Source organism: Sinocyclocheilus rhinocerous, unplaced genomic scaffold, assembly GCF_001515625.1.
Source record: "Sinocyclocheilus rhinocerous isolate Xijiao unplaced genomic scaffold, SAMN03320098_v1.1 scaffold601, whole genome shotgun sequence".
Lineage (NCBI taxonomy): Eukaryota > Metazoa > Chordata > Actinopteri > Cypriniformes > Cyprinidae > Sinocyclocheilus > Sinocyclocheilus rhinocerous.
Window position 1 is genome coordinate 1365141 of NW_015656605.1, and position 23408 is coordinate 1388548.

At 42.3% G+C, this 23408-nt stretch overlaps 1 pseudogene; it reads right to left on the bottom strand.

Annotated features, from left to right (window-relative positions):
• Window positions 1–19399: 19399 nt before the first annotated feature.
• Window positions 19400–23408, bottom strand: part of LOC107720422 (uncharacterized) — a 5058-nt pseudogene continuing 1049 nt past the window's right edge.

Below are 23408 nucleotides of genomic sequence, written 5' to 3' on the forward strand. Positions count from 1 at the left end.
AGCCTGAAATGAAGACAGACACAGTTTTTGTTTTATCCAGTTGTATTTACTTATAACATCCAAGTGAAAGATATAACACCATGTCAGAAAAAAAATGAATCTCTAAGTCGGAAAAAAGATCACCCTCTTGTGTCAGTATTTTGTTGAACCACCTTTTGCTTTAATTACAGCATTTAGTCTGTTGGGATTTGTCTCTACTATCTTTGCACATCTATACTTTGCGATATTTGTATACTCTTCTTTGCAGAACTGCTCAAGTTAAGTTAAAATTGATGGTGAGTGTTTGTAGACTGCAGTCTTCCAGTCATTCCACAGATTTTCTGGGTTTAAGTCTGGGCTCTGACCAGGCCATGCAAGGATATTCACCTTTTTCTCCTTCGAGCACTGTGAGGTCAGTTTTGCTGTGTGCTTTGGGTCATTGTCATGTTGGAAGGTAAACCTTCTTCCCATTGACAACTTTATGGCAGAGGGCAGCAGAGTTTCCTCAAGAATTTTACGGTATTTTGCCCCATCCATTTTTCCTTCTATCCTGACAAGTGCTCCAGTCCCTGCTGCAGAGAAACTGCATGTGGCCTTTCTTGAGGAGTAACATTTTTTCTTGCAACCCTCCCATATAAGCCACATTTGTGGAGAATTTGTAATATTGTTGTTACATGCGCACAATGACCACTTTTTGTCATAAATTCCTGCAGTTGCTGTAGGCCTCTTTGTAGCCTCTCTAACCAGTTTCCTCCTGGCTCTTTCATCCAGTTTGGAGCGACGTCCTGATCCAGGGAGGGTCTGTGTTGTACCAAATACCTTCCACTTCTTAATAATAGACTTCATTGTGCTTATAGGCATTGATAAAGCTTTTGTACCCATCTCCTGACTTGTGCCTGTCCATAACTTCATCCTGGAGATCTTCTGACAGTGCTTTGCCACCCATAGTGCCTAGACACCCATGTTTGCTTCAGTTGCACTACCAAGGACAGAAATGCTCCATGAAGTCTCTCTCTCTGTGCTACCAAGGAGAAGGCCAGAGCCATCAACCATTCTGTGGCAGCCCTGGTAGGCATGGAGAGACATCTGTGGTTGAATCTGTCCAAGATGCAAGATAAGGACAGATTCTTCCTGTTGGACAATCCAATTTCACCTTCTGGCCTCTTCGGCAACACAGTTAACACTGTCGTTGAGAGGATTCAGGAGGTGAGGAAGCAGGCAGCATAATGGCGGCATAATTCCAGCACTTCCTCCCTCACCGCTCTCAGGTCCTCGGGGCTGCTGGGCTGGAGCAGCCCCAGCCTTTATCCAGCTCCTCATGCCACCAAGCCCAGAACCAGAGCATAACTTCTCATGCTCCTCCATGGAAAGATCAGGAGCCGAGGCAGTGCTCTCAGTCTGGGTACGGTATGGCACAAGAATGTTCATCCCCTCCAGTGGGGGCGCTTGAGTTATCAGGCCGGTTGTTCCCTGCCGGTCATCCACTTCAGGGCACTGGAGTGATTACTCTAGCCGCAGCAAAGGCCAGCCTCGAGAGGTTCCCTTAATAGACTATTTGGCAGCATGGAAACTTCCGCCAAATGTCTCACAATAAGTTCTGCAGACTGAAGTAGACACTCTCTTGAGGAAGGAGGCCAGAGAACGTGTTCCTCCTCTCTTGAGAGAGAGTCCAGGTTCTACTAGCAATACTTCATTGTTCCAAAGAAGAATGGGAGGTTGCATCCGATCATAGATCTGCATCTGTTGAGCTGCACTATCAAACGCATTCTGTTCAAGATGCTCACTATCAAACTAATCGTGTCTCAGTTCAGGTCCGAGAACTGGTTTGTCATGATAGATCTCAATGACCCATACTTTCATGTATCCATCCTGCCTTGGCTCCGCTGCGACTCCAGAGCATCCGTATACTGAACTACATCGATGACTGGCTGATATTAGCCCAGTCTCAGCAGCAGGCAATTCAACATCGAGATGTCATCCTCACCCATATCACCAACAGCTGGGGTTGAGGCTGAATGTCAAGAAGAGTGTGCTTTCTCCAGCTCAGAGAACCACTTATCTTGGCATGGTATGGTATCGCGTATCAAATCAATTCTCAAAGCCGTAAAGATAGTGAGAGAAGGCCAGTCACTCACTGTCAAACAGTTTCAGAGAAATGATGCCTTTTGGCCTGCTGTACATGAAACTTTTGCAATAGTCGGACCAAGGGGTTTTCCCCAAGGGGCAACCCACTTCGCATGATAAAGGTCACGTGGTGATGCCTTCGTGCTTTAGATATGTGGAGGAGACCTTGGTTCCTGTCTCAAGTACAGACGCCTCTCTCACAGGCTGGGGAGCAGTCATGAGTGGCTGCTCTGCCCAGGGTCTGTGGGAAGGCCACAATCTCAAGTGGCACATAAATTGTCTGGAGATGCTGGCCATGTTTCGTGCATTGAAACACTTCCTTCCAGACCTGAGGGGCCATCATGTACTTGTCCACACAGACAACACATCGGTGGTCTCCTACATCAACCACCAGGGGGGGTCTGCGCTCACGCCCACTATACAAGTTGGCACACCAGATCCTCCTATGGGCTCAGGGAAAACTCCTCTCACTCAGAGTTGTTTACATCCCTGGGCACCTGAATCAGGGAGCAGACATCCTGTCGAGACAGGGGCTAAGGCATGGGGAATGGAGGCTCCATCCTCTGGAGGGAGTTCGGCCAGGAGGAAGTGGATCTATTTGCATCGCAGGAAATGACACACTGTCTGCTCTGGTTCTCCTTCATGCATCCAGCTCCACTTGGGCTGGATGCCATGGTGCAAACATGGCCGAGGCTTCGTCTGTATGCATTTCCTCCAACTGTTCTGTTCCTGGAAGTTCTGGAGAGAGTATGCTGGGACAGAGTCCGTCTTCTGCTAGTAGCCCCTTTCTGGCCAGCCTGAGTATGGTTTTTGGACCTTATATCGCTTCTCGACGGCTCTGCCTTGGAGTTTCTGATCAGGAGGGACCTCCTCTCTCAGGCAGGGAGCTCCATTCTTCACCCCCACCAGAAGTTATGGAAACTTGCCCCTGGCATGGTGAGAGCCTTCCTCCATACTAGACCTGGAACTGTCCCTAAAGTGCCCACTAACACGCCAAGACCCATAGTGCTGCATGCCTTCTGTCCTCATCGCTTTTGGGACCCCAACCAGGAGAGGCTGAACTTACTGTGCCCAGTAAGAGCACTAGATGCTTACATCCACAGAGCTGCCCTGTGGCATAGGTCAGATCAGCTGTTTGTCTGCTTTAGTGCCCCCAAGAAAGGTTCCCCGGCCACCAAGCAGACGCTGAGCAGGTGGATGGTTGAGACCATCTCACTTGCCTATGAGGCCTCTGACCCCCCGTCACCGCTATGGGTCAGAGCACACTCGACACGAAGTATGGTGGCCTTCAAGGTCTTCTGTCTGGGAGCTTCCCTGACAGACATATGTGATGTGGCAGGCTGGTCCGCTCCGCACACATTTGTCCACTTCTACAATTTAGACCTGGCTTCCTCCTCAGGTTCTCAAGTCCTGAATTGTGTTCACCTGGCACACCCTGGACAGGGATTTTGTCATTCTGGCCCATAGCTTTTTGACACAGCTTGAGTTCCCTGATGGGGAATGTCTCGTGTTTCGCATGTAACCATGGTTACCTAAGGGGAATAGGATGCTGCGTCTCTGTGCCATACTTTCTGCATCCTTGTCAGCGCTACTTCAGCTTATCAGAAGCTTACCTGTGCTGCTCCGGATGTGCTCTTATGCTTCCTGGTCGTTTACGTCACCCTGCCCATGACGTCGTGCTCCTCCATTAAACTGATTACACATGTGCTTCAGAACATGGTCATGCAGAGGCAGATAGCATTTTGACGCAGTGTCTCATTCATTCATTCATGCTGTGTTGGTTTAGGGATGTTAGCGAGTGGTGCAGAAAGTGAGCATTACACCACAGCTAGGGTTGCCGTCACTCCTGTAAAGCATTGGATTGTCCTGTGTTTATTGAATTAATATAAGATATTATTTGGACAGTATTTTAATAAACTGTAAACCATGCATATGTATTGTCCACGCTAACTATTCTATCATATTTCCAGAGTTTAGACTTTTTTCCTGGCTTATCAGAAATTTATCTCAGAAATTCTTGCCTAAAGTATGATGCACCCCATAACTTCCATTCCAATCAGGGAATGAATTTTGAATCTACTTTTGAGGACCTATGCTGATTATTACATTTTCAAAAGCCATGGACCACTCTAAACATCCTTAGCCAGATAGGTTCATTGATTCTAATCCACAGAAACAAAAATGTACAAAGTAATTGGGATGCTTTATTTTAGTAATCTTAGTTTAGAAGTGTCCACCTTTAAGATGGGTCTATCTCTTTTAGAGTGTTGTTTGGGTGGAGATAAAATAGAAAATTTAGATCAGAGAAAGAATTGGACAATAAATATACGGTAATATATTTGTGTTTTTTTTCTGCTGATACATCTGTTGCTCAAAAGTGTGAGGAAGCTGCTGCTGCTGTCACTCTCCTAAAGCTGTTGTGGATGAGACATCTCCAGTGCTGGGTGAACTCAGTAGTTCCTCAAATTGGTGAAGCAATCTTCTTCACATACTTTGTCTGGTGACATACCGCTGTGTGGCTAGTCATGTGGTGAAACCTATGGACCTGATTTTCTCTTGTGTCGGGGGTCCAACCAGGGAAAAAGGTGACTTCATCCAGACTGTTCTAAGGATTTGAAAGTACTTGGACAAGCTGGGGTGCACCTGTTTGCCTCTCTAGAAACAATTCATTGTCACTTCTAGTATACTCTGAATATTGCTCCTTTAACAGTGGATGCATTCCCTCCCATTCAGTTGCATCCAACAAATACTGTGCAAAAACAGAGTGACTGTGCTGCTAGTTGCACCTAAGTGGCCCAAATTCCTCATGGTTGTGAGAACTGGTAGATCTTGGAAAATTGTACTGAGAAAATATACTGAGGTGGGATCTGCATTCCCAGGTGCAGGGCACAATCTGGCATCCACAGAAAAAGAGGTAGCCATGTGTGGCTCCTAAACAGGGCTCATTGATTGTCATGGGCTATGCCAAGGAGTCTTGAACAATATTTCTCAGGTAAGAGCCCCATTGGGATTGTGCTGCTAAACGTGTTGGTACTAGGGAACCTAAAAGCCTTGCCATTCAGCAACTCTTGTTTAGAGTTTGGCCCAGGTTTTTCTAAGGCTGCCTGTAAGCCATAAAATGATTATATGCCCAAGGTTTGGCCCATTCCCCTCAGGAAAAAAAGTGATTGCCTTACAGGCATTCACTGGTATTCCATTATCAGAATCAGAAAGAGCTTTATTGCCAAGTGTGTTTACACACACAAGGAATTAGTCTTGGTGTCAGGAGCTTCCAGTACAGAAAGTACAAACATAGTGTAGACATACATATGATTTAAGGTATTAAAAACACTAATAATAAAGAGAATAGACAATCAATTATAAATAACAATATAGAGAAAATAAAATGTCAATAGACAGAATTTCGAATGTGTATATGTGCTATTTACAGGTGAACATTTTGATGAGTTATTTACAGATGTGCAGTCCCGAGGTGTGTTATGTGTTGTTCAGGTGGGATATGGCCTGGGGGGAAAACTATTCTTGTGTCTGGCTGTTTTGGTGCTCAGTTCTCTGCAGCGCTGGCCAGAGGGCAACAGTTCAAAGAGGGAGTGTGCTGGGTGTGTGGGGTCCAGAGTGATTTTACCAGCTCTTTTCCTCACTCTGGAAGTGTAAATATCTTGCAGGCTGGGCAGGGGGCCACCAGTAATCCTCTTAGCAGTTCTGACTGTCCATTGTAGTCTTCTAATGTCTGATTTGGTAGCTGAGCCAAACCAAACAGTTTCCATTATGGAATTGGAAAAGCAGTATGGGGATTACATGCCTTTGTTGATCAGTCAGGTCAGTAAATTTGGTTTGACCAGCTATTTGTGCACTTAACTGGTGCCTCAAAAGGTTGGTAAGAAAGCTCATTCCACAAAAGCATGAATACATTTGCCTGGTTCTATAACTTGGATGTGTCCTTACTCTCTTTCTATGTTCTCTCTGTGAAAGAGAGGTTGTTTTCTAGATTCAAAATTAAGCTTGTTCTTGAAACAGATTGTTTTTCATTACCCAATAACCTGGCAAGGTTCAATATTCATCATAATACATTAGATACTGCTTCAAATCTCAATGAGTTTATTTCTGACTTATAATAATAATAATAATGTTTAATTTATGTAACACCCTTCCCAAGCTCAAGGATGCTTCACAATAACAGTAAGTAATAACTGAGGCAGTAGTGGCCTAATGGTTAAAAAGTAGGACTTATAACCCAAAGATCGCAGGTTTGAGTCTTGGTACCGTGTAAATTAACATTCTTGCAGCGGAGTTTTGAATATATTGCAGATGGGCGATATAATATGCTGGTAGTCTAGAAAAAGCATCTAAGGTCAGTGAAGAGTCAAGAATTATGCCCAAGTTTTTGACGGTGACTGATGGAATAATTGATGTAGCTTCAAGGTCAAGTCTGTGGGCATTAGTTATGTTTTTTGTTAGAGTTGGGGGACCGATAATTAAGATTTCTGATTTAGTCAGATTCAAACTGAGAAAACTGGAATTTAGCCAGGTCTTTAACTCATTGATAGCAGTCAAGAACAGTCTTTAATTGAGTACTATTAGAACAGGGAGTGTCAATATGGATGTTAGAGTCACCAAGAAATATGACCTGGGACGATGGAGCACAAGCTAAAGTTAGTAGTTCACTGAGTTCTAAGAAAAATAATTTGCTGCTTAGGTGGTCTATAAATTAGGATAATTGTGAGGGGGCAACCGCCAACTGTCAAAAACATGCATTCAAAAGTCTTAGTACTATGAAAATCCAGTTGAGTAAGTGTTATGGTGTTACGATAGATGACCGCAAGGCCATCCCCTTGATCCACCAGATAAACACGTCTTAGACAAGTACTGATATCCATTTGGTGTAAGCAGATTAAGATGCATAAAATCATTAGGTGTTTGCCAAGACTCAGAATGAAATAACATATCCAGGATGGAGGCAGCGATTAGTTCATTTAGATAGGGGGCCTTGTCCAAGATGGAGTGACAGTTCAGCAGTGCATAATGGTTTTGCAATACACCTGTATTTCCAGTGAAGTTGTCAGTTAAGTCTGTCTTTTTTATGCAGACAAGCAATCATGGTGGACGACAGTCTCTTACTAGGCGTTTTGGTTTAACCAGAGCTCTGTTATTTGACCAAATGCACGGAATAACAGTAGGTGTTGGCTGCTGAATATTAAAAATCCTTCGGACTGAATGATGTACATAATGCAGGCGCCGGATGATCTCGAGCGAGCAGCAGTGCTCGTACATCGCAGAGTCAAGGTGTGGGTTCCCATTAAGCACACTGAGTTTGCATGACAGGTACCAAATTTCCATGTTGGAAGGTAATCAAGTAATAAAAAGGTGAGTGCTAAAGGAGAGTGCTAAAGCCTTTGACGTGTTGGCAATAGCCATGAGAGAGCCAGCTATCAGCAAAGCAACGTTAGCCAGGACCACAACCATTGCAACCTCTATAAAATGCTTACGGAGAGGAAAGCTACTCGACCAGACAGTAAGCCAGTAGAATGACTGGTAAGAAGAGTGTTAACTCACCTCACAGTCAGTCCGATAGATGGAGGATAGAAGGGCGAGAGGGCTTGCAGCAGGCCAACAACCGAGAGTTCCCAACGGCAACAGGAAAAATACACCAAGCGAAGCAGAAAAAAAGTAAAGTCCAGTTTGCCAAAGTCCATCAAGCTGTGTGGAGAAAGTGAGTTCAGTTTGTAGATGATGCAGAATAGGATCTGAAAAAAAAAAACACTGGGGTTCTTTCCATATCAAAGAGCAGACCCAAACAATTAATGAACACAGACAAACAAACAAACAAACAACACAGCGTGGAGCGGCAGCCAGATTATTATTATGGAATATTATATGCTTGTCAAGGGCAACCTTTGGGCCCCTTTGGGCTTCTTTGGCAATTCGACTGGAGAAAGAATGCCAACCAGAATTATTTATTGGGAAAACTGGCTTGTAAATGTTTTGCGTATTTATCTTCTTCATTCATTCTGCCACAAGCAGAAGTATGCTGTGGTCTTAGATACTTTTGGTGTCTTGATTTATAGTGCTGTTTGTGTAGTACCTTTGTCACATTAAATTTGGAATATGTTGTGCACTACTTTTCCTTAATATCGTACAGGCTTGTTTTTGCAGAATAAAAACAAAATATTAAAAAGACGTACATACATCTGAAGGATGATGAATGTTTCCTGTTTTAGCAAAGTCAAAAACAGAGCAATGACTCAATTCACTTCTTTTTACAGTAATGTCATTTAAGTCCTTTAAATTTCTCACACAGGTGTTTGGCTGTCACACAGAGAGGTTTCACAGAGAGAGGCCTACTCTCTAGGAGGTGCTGGCATGCTGCTTGCAGGAGTTTTGGAGGTTGGCATGCTTGAGCACAGTAGTCATTGTTCTCACTCATTACCTGCTGAAGGACTGATGCCCTGAGGCTGTACAATATGACATCACCCCGCAAAATGGTCTCTGAGAGCTCCCATGTGTAAGATAAACCTGCTTGCATTTGCACTGCAATGTCCTAAAGCTACAAGGGATGTAAATGTGGGACTGAAACAATTATAGGTAAAACCTGTGAATCTTGTTTATAACTGTGAGCATTCAAAATTCCTGGGAGAGAAAAGGATGCTGGAATTTTTACAGCCAGATTGAACAGCAAGTTTTAGTTCAAATGTTTTGTAGGGTTGCAAAAACACATCCTGGACACATATCAATCAAAAATCTTTGTGTAAAAAAATATTGTTATAATATAATACAAAATAGTTTGCATTTGTGATTTTTTTATTTTTTACAACAAACACATTTTTGACCATAAATTTTATGGCATGCTACATACTGTACCATTTAAAATATGCAGCTTGTTTTGCATTTAAAATATTTACTGAAAAGTACACTACAACATGACCAAATACAAAACCCAAGCCAGCCCACAAGATGCCATAAAAGATTAACACATATCTCTGACTCTACAACTGCTCAAACTATTTGATACTTTGGCACTTATTGTACTTATTGTGTGCTCCTGTCTATTGAGTTTATATACTAATCCAAGTTTGGACATAGCAGTGGAGATGAGATGACTTTGCCAAGCTGCAGCATGACAAAAGCTCATAAAACGGCTAATTGATACCGATTTTCCACTGGGGATGGTGCCGGAGCTGGAGCCAGTACTCAGCCAAGAGGGGCACTCATTCATAACCGGCTCGCGTTTACACTGGCATGGAGCAGAACCCTCTACATTATCAACCTGTGACCGGAATCGCTTGTTATCTCTTGAAGAACGAGAGCGTTGGTCCGACCACTGCTGAACTGACATATTTAATTGTTGATGTTAAAGTTATTAATTTACCTGAACCCAGAAGGCTTTCAAAAATGGCGTCAACCTGCAGCCTGTAGTGGAAACTCTGCCTACTGATGTCATAGTTTCCATTGTTCTAGACCAGCAAGGTTTTCGGGGCTGGTTCAGAACCAGGATCTGGGCACCAGCCCATGATTTTTTTGAGTGGAAAATTGGGCGGCATCAGCCCCAGTGGAACATTGGTATGAGACATCCCAATGTACCTGCAAAGCGTACCTTCTAAAGTGATATTACTTTCTTTAATGAAATGCAAAAGGAGATATTGTGAGGAATGTCCTTAGACATGCTTTTCATAGCTAATAATAATAATAATAATAATAATAATGAAAGTTTACTGAAGTGATACAATAGCTTTGTGTGAGGAATAGACCAGCAATGTGTCTCTCTGCTGCTGCTCTCGAATATCATTCATTGAAGACTGGATAACTGCTTAAATTTGGGTTTGTTCCACATACACAAAGCTATCATATGACTTGAGAACTATTCAGAATATTTCTCAGCAGTCTAGCAGCCTTTGTGGTCTTGTTTTGTACTGGGCTTTTAGTTTGTAGTTTGCCCTGTTCGGTGCTTCATATGTCATTAGGTGTGTTCAACTTGACGTGGCACTGCGCAGACAGATCAGTGTATGACGTAAACATACGGAGCATACAGATATGGAGCCGTCTGCTCTCTAATCACTCTCACTGTATTTTGAGACTGCAGTCTTATCAGTCTATCAGTCTGCACAGCATACCTTTTTTTCCATTGGTTTGTTGTCTTGTCATTGGTTTACTGTCTTGATTACTTTCGGGTGTATCTTGTTAGTTATTACCCCCTGTGTAATGCCCTTGTTTTTCTTTTGCTCATTGTCGGGTCTTGTCCATTTTTCATTGGTGTGTTTTTGGTGCTTTCTAGTTTCAGAGTTTCTTTGTATTATGTTTTTAGTTTATTGGTTGCTGTTTTGTGTTTTCCTTTTGTTTTCTAATAAATCAACTTCATCTGCATTTGGATCCAGCTCTCCTTCATTTCTAAGTGCATCATTCGTACCTGTTGTGTGAACTATCCCTTTAAATTGCCCTAAAACAGGCTGTATTTAAGTAAAATATGAATTCTTACTGAACTTCAATGGACTGGCCATCCATCCAGGGGGTTTCCTGAAAATCTGGGATAGGCTCCAGTGACCCTACATAAGACAAGCGGTTTGGAGGATGGATGGATGGATCATTTCTTATTACATATGACACAAATATAATCTTTACAGTAGTGTTGACACAATGCCAAAATTATGTCTTCGATATGCCACACATGGTGAGCAACTACCAGTCTATGATACAGTCTGTCATGGTGAAAAAGTTCACTTGTCACAAAATAAATCACACTAATCTGGCTTATATTTAAGGGCATGAGCTAGGGATGGGAAATATCATGAAAATTAATATGTTTTACGATATGAGTAGTTTTGTTTTATGTTAATTTGTATTATGATATGCAAATTTTTGTTATTTTATCTTTTTTATTAATAAGAAGAACATAGATGCAAGTAACAAACAAAAGGAGAAATGCAATAAAACAAAGACACAAATGAAATAAACAGTGTTTTAGGTAAAGTAGGTCTATTTAACAGTAATATTCAAGTAAGAAATAATACAGAAATTGAATAATCAAAATGTAAAAATAAAGGACAAATCAAAATGTAATTAAAGGTACTAAAGTTAGTCAGTCAAGATCAGTGAGTGATTTTGTCTTTTTCTTTTGTTGTGTGATTAACATTATAGATAGAAACAGAAACAGGAATATTAGTCTGCTATCACTTTAAGGTGCACGAATCCAATAATCTGTTTACATTCACATAAATCATAATCCAAGACAGGTGTATTAACATAATTGTGTGTGTATTTGGCCATTGAAGCACAATAACTCGTGAAAGAGATCTGAATTTGTGATTGCTTGTTGTCTAAGAGATGCGGCTTTCAGTGCACGCGCATCGGGTGTGTGATAGTGATCGAGTACTGCACTGAGTGGTTTTTTAAGGTTTATTGCACTTAACAAATCTTTGAAACATCAAGCACTAATATTTTCTAATTCACGCATGTTTCATATTCACTCTAAATTGTCAATAAGTTAAGCAGTCCTGCGCTGAGTGGATATATAAAGTTTGGCCAGTGTGCATGCAGGGAGTGGAAGAAGAACGCAGCATGCACACAGCCCTACTGTCGCACATCGACGCAACTCAGGAAATGTGTCTCTTATTAAAACACTGTCATTCTTAAAGTAATTCTTACAATTCTTACATTCTTACAAGTAAAATGAAGAATCGTACCTTTTTTTAAAAGCAGGGTATCGTGGTACCGATATATTGTGCAACACTACTTTACAGCTTTAGTACTGGACAGGTGAAAAAGAAAAGCAGTGCAAAAGATGATGACCCCTGTTTGTCAAAAACCCAGTTTACTGTCAAAGTTTGCTGCGTCTTTGCATCCAACTTCAGTTAAATATGCCTAGAATTTGCAGCATGGGTACATAAAAATGCCACATATTTGCAACTTTTTTTTGTAAAGGCAGTCACACACACACAAGAAGTAATCATTGGTGCAGTTGGTTTAAAGCTTAACACTTGTTAAGACAATAAACCTCGATCTCGTTATAGTTGGCTCCAAATGTAATATGACACAGCAGTCCTCAGGATTGTTCCTGTGTTGCTTTGGTCAAATTCAATATCTTTTGATCTGAGCTCTGTTGCCTGTATTCTGAGATGTTCAGGTTTTGGTTTGTGTTGGCTGGTTTGTGGAACATTGCTCAGAGGTGGGTTACTCCGAACATTTGTGTCAGGGAACTACATCAGTATGAGAGAAACTCTACAGGGAAACAAACAGCAGTATTCCAATAGATCCAAAATGTCTTTGAGTAACCCTCTGATTTGAGGTCAATGACAGGAATGTCCCCCTGAAAAATGTGGAAATTTGTGTCAAATAAATTATTCACACCATGCCATGTATTACAAAGCTAAAAGAAAACTGTGGGAACTCTGAGCTGTCAGGGAGCAGGTTGGGGTCAAGAGAGCTGGGGGTCACCGACTGCACCTTTGGAATTTTGATTGTTTTGAAGTCAGTCCCTCATGTTAATAGGTGCCTCGGGGAGTCTTTGTTTGAAAAAAAACAACAACAACTCTCTCCTGCTCAAAGGGAAGAGGGGACGTGAGAGCGATATCCAAGAAAGCGGCACCAGTGCAGCCAGCCTTTTATCCGATATGATCTTGCTTTAAGCAAACATCCGATCTGGCGTGTGACTTTTCGCAAGTGCTGAGGGAATTTTGTCCCCTCCTAGGATGTGAAGGTGTGCAGGAGGCTCTGGCTGGGAATCGGGCAGCGGTTCACACACTTAAGTGCCGTTCTGAGGACAAAACACAGAGGGGACAAACAATGGGAGGTGAGCCAGGCTGGGTAAATAGGCCCTAGTTGAGGAGATACAGAACAGAATCATTTGCAGGTCATGCTATGGTGCTTTTTCCACACTTGACACTAATGTATTTCCTCCTGGCTCTGTCTCAGTGTTGTAGGCCTTTTATCTGTCACCTCTGGTTTTTGATGATCTCTGGTCCATATTATGCAATACAAAACGTCCATTTCTGTCTGGTTCCTTTGAAACAAGGGTCTGTGCATGGTGTGCTTGGCCAGGTGGATCTGCAACATTTGTTACAAAAAGCGATTCAAATTAGTTCACTTGACAGGTTAAAGGATTGTTTCTGCAGACACTAGCTCGTTGACATTTAGCCGTGGATTTCTTTTGTGATGTATTGCATTGTTCTGTGAACAGCAAAACATGTTTGACTCAGTTTGCATACTAACCAGATGTACATGATAAAAGTGCCTGTGTGTTGTGCTTTTTTGTGTGGTCAGCTTGTGTGGATAACAGATGCTTTCATGTCCTGAACGCAAGACCTTTCATTCATCCATGTCCAATACTTGCTACAGTTGCTAGGCTTTTGAAAGAATGGATTGTGCCAAGGCCATTCTTTTAAAAATCAATGTCATGGACCATTTCCAAAATGAAGGCATTTTATTTGGAAACACGTTTCAATAATACCTGACATAACCAACTAAACATCAAGGAAAATGTCTGCTATTTGAAAATGTATGTGCAAACACATTACTTTGTTTACTTATACTTGTCTTGTTCCTGAACTGGCACTAAAAAGGTGTATACATAAAGCTGTTTGTGGAATTTCTGCTCCCCTGCAAACACTGAAAGTTTCAATAATGTCAGTGTATAGTTCCTATACTCAGTTTCGAGTATTGTGGTAGAAGTTTAGTACCCTGTTTGAAAAAAAAACAAAAAAAACTAAGCAGTTGGAGGTGGAACGTCGTCCCCCCCATTTTCTTAAAAATGGTGTAAAGGCTGCACTGTAAAAAAAATCTGTTAAATTTACGGTAAAATACCGGCAGCTGTGGTTGTGTAATGTGGGGTTTGGTGTTTGGGTTTTGTTTCATGTTCATGTTTTCCATGTCTTTTATTTTGTAATTGTTTCATGCTGTCAGTGTCATGCTTCCCTTGCCCTCATGTATCTCTGCCTTGTGTATGTGTCATGTTCTGATTGGTTGTCTTAGTCATGTGTCTTGTTTCCCATTGGTTTGTTCATGTCATGTGACCCTCCTTGTCTGCTATAAGTAGCCATCATGTTCCCATTGTCTCTCGTCGTGTATTGAAGTTGTAACCCGCTGTCGGTGAGTCTAGTCTGTTCATGCCTTCCGTTTAGAGCTGCCCACTAACTATCGTATATCTCCCACTTTCCATGTATCGCTTCTGAAACCCGCTGGGGGTCCGGGAGGAGAGTCGGAGGAGGGAGCCAGGCTGCAGACCCCCCCACCTATTCTGATTGACGGCGAGGAGGCGTATCGGGTGCACGAGCTGCTTGACTCCAGGCGCCGGGGTGCCACTCTCCAGTATCTGGTCGATTGGGAGGGGTACGGACCAGAGGAGCGATCCTGGGTCAAGGCCGGAGATATCCTCGACCCCACACTCACAGAAGAGTTTCACAGGACGCATCCGGAGAAACCGGCCCCTCGACCTCGTGGTAGACCCCGGCGTCGCTTGCCTTCTCGCGTCAGGAGCCGCTCACAGGGGGGGGGCTCTGTTACAGAGGAGGCTTCCGTACCGCCTCCTCCTCACCACCAGAGGGAACTCTCTCCTGAATATTGACTTCATCCATTCGGACTCCAGTTCCCATCATGCCTCATACCTGGGACTGATTGCACGCACACACCTGCATCTAATCACACACACACACATTTAGGCCAAACACTCACATCAACTCACTGCGAAGTCTTGATTTGCCCCGGCTGTCACTTCTGAGCGTTTACCCTGTATCTTGCTTATTCGTTTGACCTTGGACTGTTTACCGTACTCTGATCTGTCTCTGCCTGCCCTGACTTGGATTGTTCTTCTACTGTGTCTGTCTGCTGCCTGCCTCGACCTCCTGCCCGTCCCACGTTCTGTCTCAGCCTAGCCCTCGCTATTGTATCTACTGGTGATTGACCCTGTCTTGTTTGTTTACGTAATAAAAACGCTGCAAATGGATCCCGACTCTGATGATGATTCGCAACAGAAGACTTCGCCGCACAGCGATCCAGCAGCACTCAGGCAATTATCCACTGAGCTATCTGCGCAGACCACACAGCTCGCCATGCATCACCACCAACTAAACCGGCTTACCTCACTCACCGAGGAGTTAGTGAAGGCGCTGCAAGGCCTTCAAATAACGCCAACCGCAGCTGCAGCTGCTCCAGCCCCGGCACCTCATTACACCGCGCCACCCCTAACATCACCCACATCCCCAGTGAGTCCACGACTAGCTTTCCCAGAGAAATTTGACGGAGACCCCGCCAGATGCAAAGGGTTCTTGCTTCAGTGTTCGCTCTTCGTTAATCAACAGCCCACGCTGTACCCCACAGACTCTAGCCGCATTGCCTTTGTGTGTTCATTACTCACCGGGAGGGCGCTGGATTGGGCTACCGCTGTGTGGGGAGTGGACGGCTCTTCATTTCCCAGTCCATCATCCAAACCCCGATCGGTGAGTGTCAAAATGCTTATCACTACTTCCCCCTCAAGCATAATGTTGCCGGTTGAAATAACTGTCAATGAGAAAATGATTACCTCTACCGCCCTGTTAGATTCCGGGTCGGCTGGAAACTTTGTTTCACATGAATTCGCCCGGCAACATAATCTCACACTTCCCCCTTGTAATTTCCCTTTGGCAGTGGAGGCGCTAGACGGCCGGCCCCTTAGAGAGGGGAAAGTTGTACGTATCACCGAAGAAGTCAAACTACAAATAGGAACCCTCCATTCTGAATATATCAAATTCTACGTCATCCAGTCTCCCAATCATGCGATCATTCTTGGACTACCCTGGCTGCGCACCCACAACCCACGCATTTCCTGGAGAGAGGGACAAATCGTTCAATGGGATGCTACGTGTCAAGACCGCTGTTTTTCAAGGATCACACGGTCACCCATCCAGGATTCGGTTCAATCTGTTCAAACCACCGACGAAGTAAACCTGCCCCCCGAATATGCCGATCTAGCCGAAGCCTTTAGTCAAAGGAGAGCTTTACAACTCCCAACCCACCGATCCGTCGATTGCACCATAGATCTGATACCCGGTGCCACCCCTCCAAAGGGGAGGATCTTTCCACTATCACAACCTGAATCAGAAGCTATGAAAGCCTATATCGAGGAGGAACTGGCCAAAGGATTCATTCGACCCTCAACGTCTCCCGCCTCGGCGGGGTTCTTCTTTGTAAAGAAAAAGGACGGAGGGTTGCGGCCCTGCATTGATTACCGCGGCCTTAATGATATTACTGTTAAGTTTCGTTATCCTCTACCATCAGATCTGTACTAAAGCACCTCGTTCAGTATCAACTCTACGCTAAAGCAGAGAAATGCAAGTTCCATCAAAGAAGCACAACTTTTCTGGGGTATGTGATCAGCCAGGATGGGGTAGCGATGGATGAGAGGAAGGTCAGGGCAGTTCTGGAATGGCCGCTTCCCCAGACAGTCAAGGATTTACAACGCTTCCTGGGGTTCGCGAACTTCTACAGGCGATTTATCAGGAACTTCAGTTCGATCGCCGCTCCTTTGACCACCATGACTAAACGATATAACCGTCACCCCACTAGATTGACCTGGTCTTCGGAATCACAACAGGCATTTGATGAATTAAGGACTCGGTTTACTTCAGCACCTATCCTCCGATATCCTGATCCAGAACGCCCATTCGTTGTCGAGGTCAACGCCTCTAACACTGGGGTAGGGGCGATACTTTCCCAACGTCATGGATCACCAGCAAAGATGTACCCTTGCGCCTTCTTCTCACGCAAGCTAACCACCACAGAACGGAATTACAATGTGGGCAACCGTGAACTTCTAGCCATGAAATTAGCATTAGAGGAATGGCGCCACTGGCTGGAGGGAGCCTGACACACGTTTGTAGTCCTCACCGATCACAAAAACCTTGAATACCTACGCTCGGCCAAATGATTGAACCCCAGACAGGCAAGGTGGGCGTTATTCTTCACTAGATTTCAGTTTACTGTATCATACAGACCCGGCACCAAGAATATCAAGGCCGACACTCTCTCTCGTCAAACGGAGGAGACGTGCTGCTCAGACGTCAATGAAAGTCTAATTCCTGAGAACCTACTCATCGCACCCGTACAGTGGGACATCATGACCGAAGCAAACAACTTGAATCTCCAGAATCCGCCACCGCCTGAAAGTCCCCCCAGTCTCATCTATGTTCCTGAATCACTACGAGAGCGTCTATTGGCACAAGTACACGTTCCGCCCAGCTCGGGACACCCTGGGATCTCTGCCACTGCACATCTGCTCCAAAACCGATTCTGGTGGCCCACTCTGTTATCTGACACCACCAAATTCGTCCGAAACTGCATTACCTGCAACACTTCTAAATCACCCAGACAACTACCAGCAGGCCTATTACAACCCTTGCCCACGCCACAACGCCCTTGGTCTCACATCGCCATTGACTTCATCACCGACCTACCCAACTCGCAAGGTAATACCACTATACTGACAATTATAGACCGATTTTCCAAAGCATGCCGTCTAATTCCCCTGCCTAAACTCCTCACGTCATTTGAAACGGCTGAATTACTGTGCAATCATGTGTTTCGTTTCTATGGTCTGCCTGAGGATATTGTATCAGACCGGGGTCCCCAGTTCACCTCCAGGGTCTGGACCGCCTTCTTCAAACACCTCAGTGTAAACATCAGCCTCACATCCGGCTACCATCCATTCCAATGGACAGACAGATCGCCTGAATCAGGAGATCATCCGGTTCCTTCGATCGTATTGCCAGCAACGACAATCAGACTGGAGCAGGTACTTATTTTGGGCGTAATATGCTCAGAATTCCCTCATGAAACCCGCCACAGGGGTGACTCCCTTGCTGCAAATGAATCTCGACTCTGCTGATGATTCGCAACACCTTGTCTGTTATAAGTAGCCATCTTGTTGCCATTGTCTCTGGTAGTGTATTGATGTTGTAACACGCTGTCGGTGAGTCTAGTCTGTTCATGCCAAGTCAAGTCTGTTCATGTCAAGTCAAGTCTGTTCATGCCTCGTCAAGTCAAGTCTGTTCATGTCAAGTCAAGTCTCGCATTATTGTTTGGATGTTTGGATCACACTGTAAATAAACTGCACTTGGGTTCTTCAGTTTGTACCAACTGTATGGTTGGGTATGGAGTATCAGCATCACACTGTAAAAAAGTTCGTTAAATTTACGGTAAAATACCGGCAGCTGTGGTTGCCAGAACTTTACCGTGAAAAATACGGTAGCAACATTTTAGGTTTTACAGAACTGTTTAAATTTACAGTGAAAAACTGTATTTCATTAACTGATACAATGTTAATATGCAAACCTTTGAGTTACCTCATTTTATTTGCAGAAACCGACTGCGCTTAATTTGGCCTATTGGCATTTGTTTATAAACTAATATTTATAATGTTTAAGTAATGCAATTATATTGGTATTAAGAACTATTTTGCTTAAGTCCATGAAGAAAAACCTACTGGTTTATGCAAAGTCATTAAAAGCATCACTTCAACTCAAATCTCTTGCAGATAACAGCAGCACACATTCATGCATGATTGAAATTATCAAAGAGATTCACACTGCATCAGTAACTACACAGTTACTGCCTTTAAATAAAACAACAAGCAGCATAACATCAGTGTTTCTCTGTCCGTCCTTCACTTAAACACAAGCTCTGCTCTCCAGCACAATGGTGACCCACAAAACACAACAGGATGTTGACTGTTAGGTTTTACAGTATTTTGCTGTTTTCTTTTCTTGATTTTACAGTGAAATACCAGCAGCTGTGGTTGCCAGTAATCTACAGTTTTTTACAGTTTGCTTCCGTAAATTAAATTAACAGTATATTTCTGTTAAAAATACATTTCATAGTTTTTTTCTTCATCTCACACATTTAACCCCTTTAATCCCACAGCAAAATCCTCAGTTTTAAAGAGCACTTATATGTGTCCACACTACAGAGTGTTGAAGTGACACTGAAGCGGTGATGAAGTTAATGAGATAATTAAATGAGGATTGAGCATTAGTGATGAACACCTGTTAAATCCAACAGCAAAATCCTCAGTTTTAAAGAGCACTTATATGTGTCCACACTACAGAATGTTGAAGTGACACTGAAGCAGTGATGAAGTTAATGAGATAATTAAATGAGGATTGAGCATTAATTGAGCACTACTTACACCAGATCACATTCACCTGAGTTCTAATTCCCCGCACCTGTCATCTGCAATCAAGCCATCATTCAAAAGCACGCTCCTTCCAGTCACTCACTGTCCGGTCTACCATTCACTACACTGAATTTACCAGACTCTCTCTATGCTATTGACCTATGTCTACTTACCCTTAGATTCCCGAGGTTCCTCCTTCGTTGATCTCCGTTGTTCCTGGATCCCATACTCTCCGCAAACCTACAAGAGGAAAACCATCTGCTTAACCAAGCTAAGACTCACTGAACAGTCTATTGAGTTGGATACTCACCATTCATTGCTTCAGTCATTCTACCTCTGCAATTCCTGTCAATAAACCTGCTTATCCTTAACTAACCTGTTGTCTCCGGCTTGATCTGTGACAAGAATAAGGTCATGTAGAATAAGGCATTAATATGTGCTTAATTAGTACTAATAAATGGCTAATATTCTAGTAATATGCATGCTAATAAGCAACTAGTTAAGAGACCCTAAAATAAAGTGTTACCCCAAATTTTTATTGGCGTGATTGTCAGGCATTTACAGTATTTATAAAACATTTATGAAACTTAGTATTACAGAACATAATTGGTTAAAGAGCGACTTAAAATGAAGGGGAAATAAATATTTAACAATAAACAGACTTTAGGATAGGATGAATATAAATGAATGTTTTCTTGTAGGCTTATATTATTTTATTTTTCTTGTATAGCCTATTGTTTTAACAGATATTGATGATAACAGTTTGTTCAAACTTAATTGGCATACTTTCATGGAGACTAGGTCATCATAAGCAATATAATATAATGTCATACAACTGTTGTGTCTCCCAGCACAGTTTCAAAAGCATGGAGAAGATACTGGGAGATGGGCCATCACACGAGGACAACAGCCCAGCATCAGGACCAGTATCTGCTCCTTTGTGCAAGGAGGAACAGGAAGAGCCCTGCCAGAGCCCCACACACTACTGACTCACATTATGAGTTGATTTGATGAAATTCATGTAAGTTCGATCTGCCTGTATTTTTGATTTTTTTACTTTGATTTTCGGGTGTGATTTTGAATCCAGCCCTCAATGGGTTGATGATTTTATTTCCTTTGACCACAGTCACATAATTTTCTTCTCCATGAATTACTAAATGAATATAAGTTAAGATTTTAAACCTGAATATTTCATTCATCAAGATCCAATGTGTGATGTTTTTTTTTCTTTTGCACATAATATAATATAATGTCACATACTTTGTTATTTTATCTTAGTTTCAATTTTCATGGACTTTTAATTTGTATTCTTTAGTTCTTGTGTTATTTTGTTTGATTTTCCTGCCACTCCTTAATTACTATGGTGTTAAGATTTTGCTGTATTTTGCTGAGCAAAGGTTTGGGTGGCTCGCCAATGTATTAGATTTCTCTAATACATATAATAAGTAAGCTTGACCAGAGTTCTTGTGGGGAGAAGAATTTATTGAAGGTAGTAGTGTAGCACAGATTTTCAGCAGCAACATCAGCGTTTCGGCCTTCAAAATATCTTAACCCTTGTAAGAGTCCTAGCTTCTCCCAGAGTTCTGTCTGTGAGACAGAACTTTATACCTGGTAACAAATTAAAATCAAACAATAGACCGATACCGTTAGGACCTCCTACTGGAAAACTAACAATAGACAGGATAGAAAGGCCATCCTCTGTATTGATCATTTGATTGTTTGAGCCATTTGGTTCCCACCTTTACAGATGCACATGTTGATTACATCAGGGCAGACGTTTAGGGTAATTACATCAGGAATGAGTCACAAGGTGACATATCAGATGTTGATTAAACAAGAAAGAACTATACTCAAAAACACAAAATCCTTCAATCCCCCCTTTGATAATTTTTGATCACAAAACATACTTTTCAATAATCATGAATACAGCATTCTGCATGCAGTTTCCATTACTTAAGATGACAGAATAAGAGTTCATGGTGAAGTTTGCATTCTCTTGAATGCTTAAGTCCTTTTTTTTATTTTGACGATATTGTGATATTGTGGAAGTGGCGGATGTTGTTGTGTTCTGTGGATGTTCAGGCATGTTCATCTAGGTGTCCAGTGCAATGCAGTCTAAGCGTTAGATGTCTTTGCTCATCCTCTGGAATGCTGGAACACGTGCAATTACACACAAGAGAAAAGGGAAACGTATCTTTCCAAGAAAAATATTTGAATCAAATAATTCCTAACTGCCTCTAAAACTGTCCATATTTAATGTTGGCAGGACCTACTGTGTTTATCAGTGGCTGTATGTCCGTCTTCGTACTCATGCGACAAGCTAGAGCCTAAAAACCCTAGTCCTGCCATATCTGGACTCTGATAAACACTACTGCCATCTATCCCTCATCTCTAGGCAGATGTTTCAAATCCCACTGGTTCACGTCGATCCACTTTTCCTTTCCTTGCACCTTAACTGCTCTATCAGCTACCAAGAGACACTGAAGTGGGCTTTCCCACCTGGATTCTCGTTGTGACCTCTGAGTTTTTTTGAATCATTACCATACCATGTCCCCCTTTTGGAGGTTTCAAAACTTTATTCATGGCATTGTGTACTGCCAGGCTGCGTCTTTCATCAGTTTGGACAAAGGCTGTCAGATGTCAGATTTTAATTGGACATGGGCCGGCCTGTGACATGTTCAAAAGGGCATAGTCCATTTTTTGTGGTTATTCTTACTGCATTGGTTGTCATAATGCAGTTTAGTGCCATCTTCCATTAACAATGCCAATTGTTTTCTGGGCACCTCACTTTGAATCGGTTTACTATGCAAAACTGGTTGTGTGTCTTGCTGAAGTTGTCTTAAGGCCACTGTATGTTCACCTCAGTCCTTTTCATCTTTGGCTTCAGTTGTTGAGACTTCTGTGTATGATTTTCCCTTCTGTATGGTGTCTTCATTTGTCTTTTTTGCATACACATGGAGTTCATCAGCTTTTGGATGAAATGTTTCTAGCTGGTGCTGCAGAGAAAGGTTCTTCAGTTACCCTGCAACTCTACAGCTTTTAGCAGAGTCTGTTTTTGTTTGGCTGTCAGCTGCTGAAACCTCTTCAACAGGTTGTCCTCATCATCACTTTGATGTCTCAAACTCAGCTTGCAATCACGAACCCAGTGTCCTTCCTCGTTGCAATGTCTGCATCTTACCTGAGTTTTTGCTTTTGAGTGTCTCTGATATTCACTTTCTTCATACCCCGTTGTCCTTTTGTTGTATGACAAGGTTTTGGATTGCAAAGCTCTGAGATTGACGTCTTGTGTTCTTTCGATCTTTGCTGACCATTCAACAATCTGCGTAAATGTTGTTCCAGTGCTGTCCCAGTCATCATACCTGATTCTAGGGTTAGGTTAGGTTAGGTTTTAGTATTTAAAAGAATCACTTTTCACTTTTTTATCATCATTGCATATTACTCTACTGAACTTTTTTTTTTACATTTAAAACATTATTAATATTGTGTTTATAAAGATAAAAAATGCACTACAAAGTCAATTTAGGGGGCAAATATTGTCCTTTAATGGAAAAGGTGCAGTATCCTTGATTACAGGAGCAAGTCTAAACTTTGAGTTCCTTGTAGCCTGAACACATGTGTTGATGTTAAATTCAGTCCCACTGTCAACAGAGTTGCTTGAAGATTTTAATTCCTGTCATTTGGAAAGTAAAGTCAGCAACTTGTCATTTTCATTTAAAACTGAACTTTTTTTTTTACATTTAAAACATTATTAATATTGTGTTTATAAAGATAAAAAATGCACTACAAAGTCAATTTAGGGGGCAAATATTGTCCTTTAATGGAAAAGGTGCAGTCTAATTGGAGGAGAGGGGGTACACAGAAGGATGGTAAATGATTTGAAATAAAAGTTTGTTTAACAGTGAAAATTGAGTCTTACATTATTTAAATTTTATTCACACACAAAACATTAATGGTGAACATTTTTGACTTTATAAAATTATTCTCTCAAGTCTTGGCAATCGGCCCCTATTAAACAATAAAGAAAGACATATTTTTCTTATACATAGTTTAGTAGCCTACTATTCATTTAGGCAGAATTTATCATTACAATCATCTTAATTATTTCCTGGATTCTATATCACCATAGTCCCTAAATGTATGTAAATGCAGGAAATGGGATTGAATTCAAAAACAT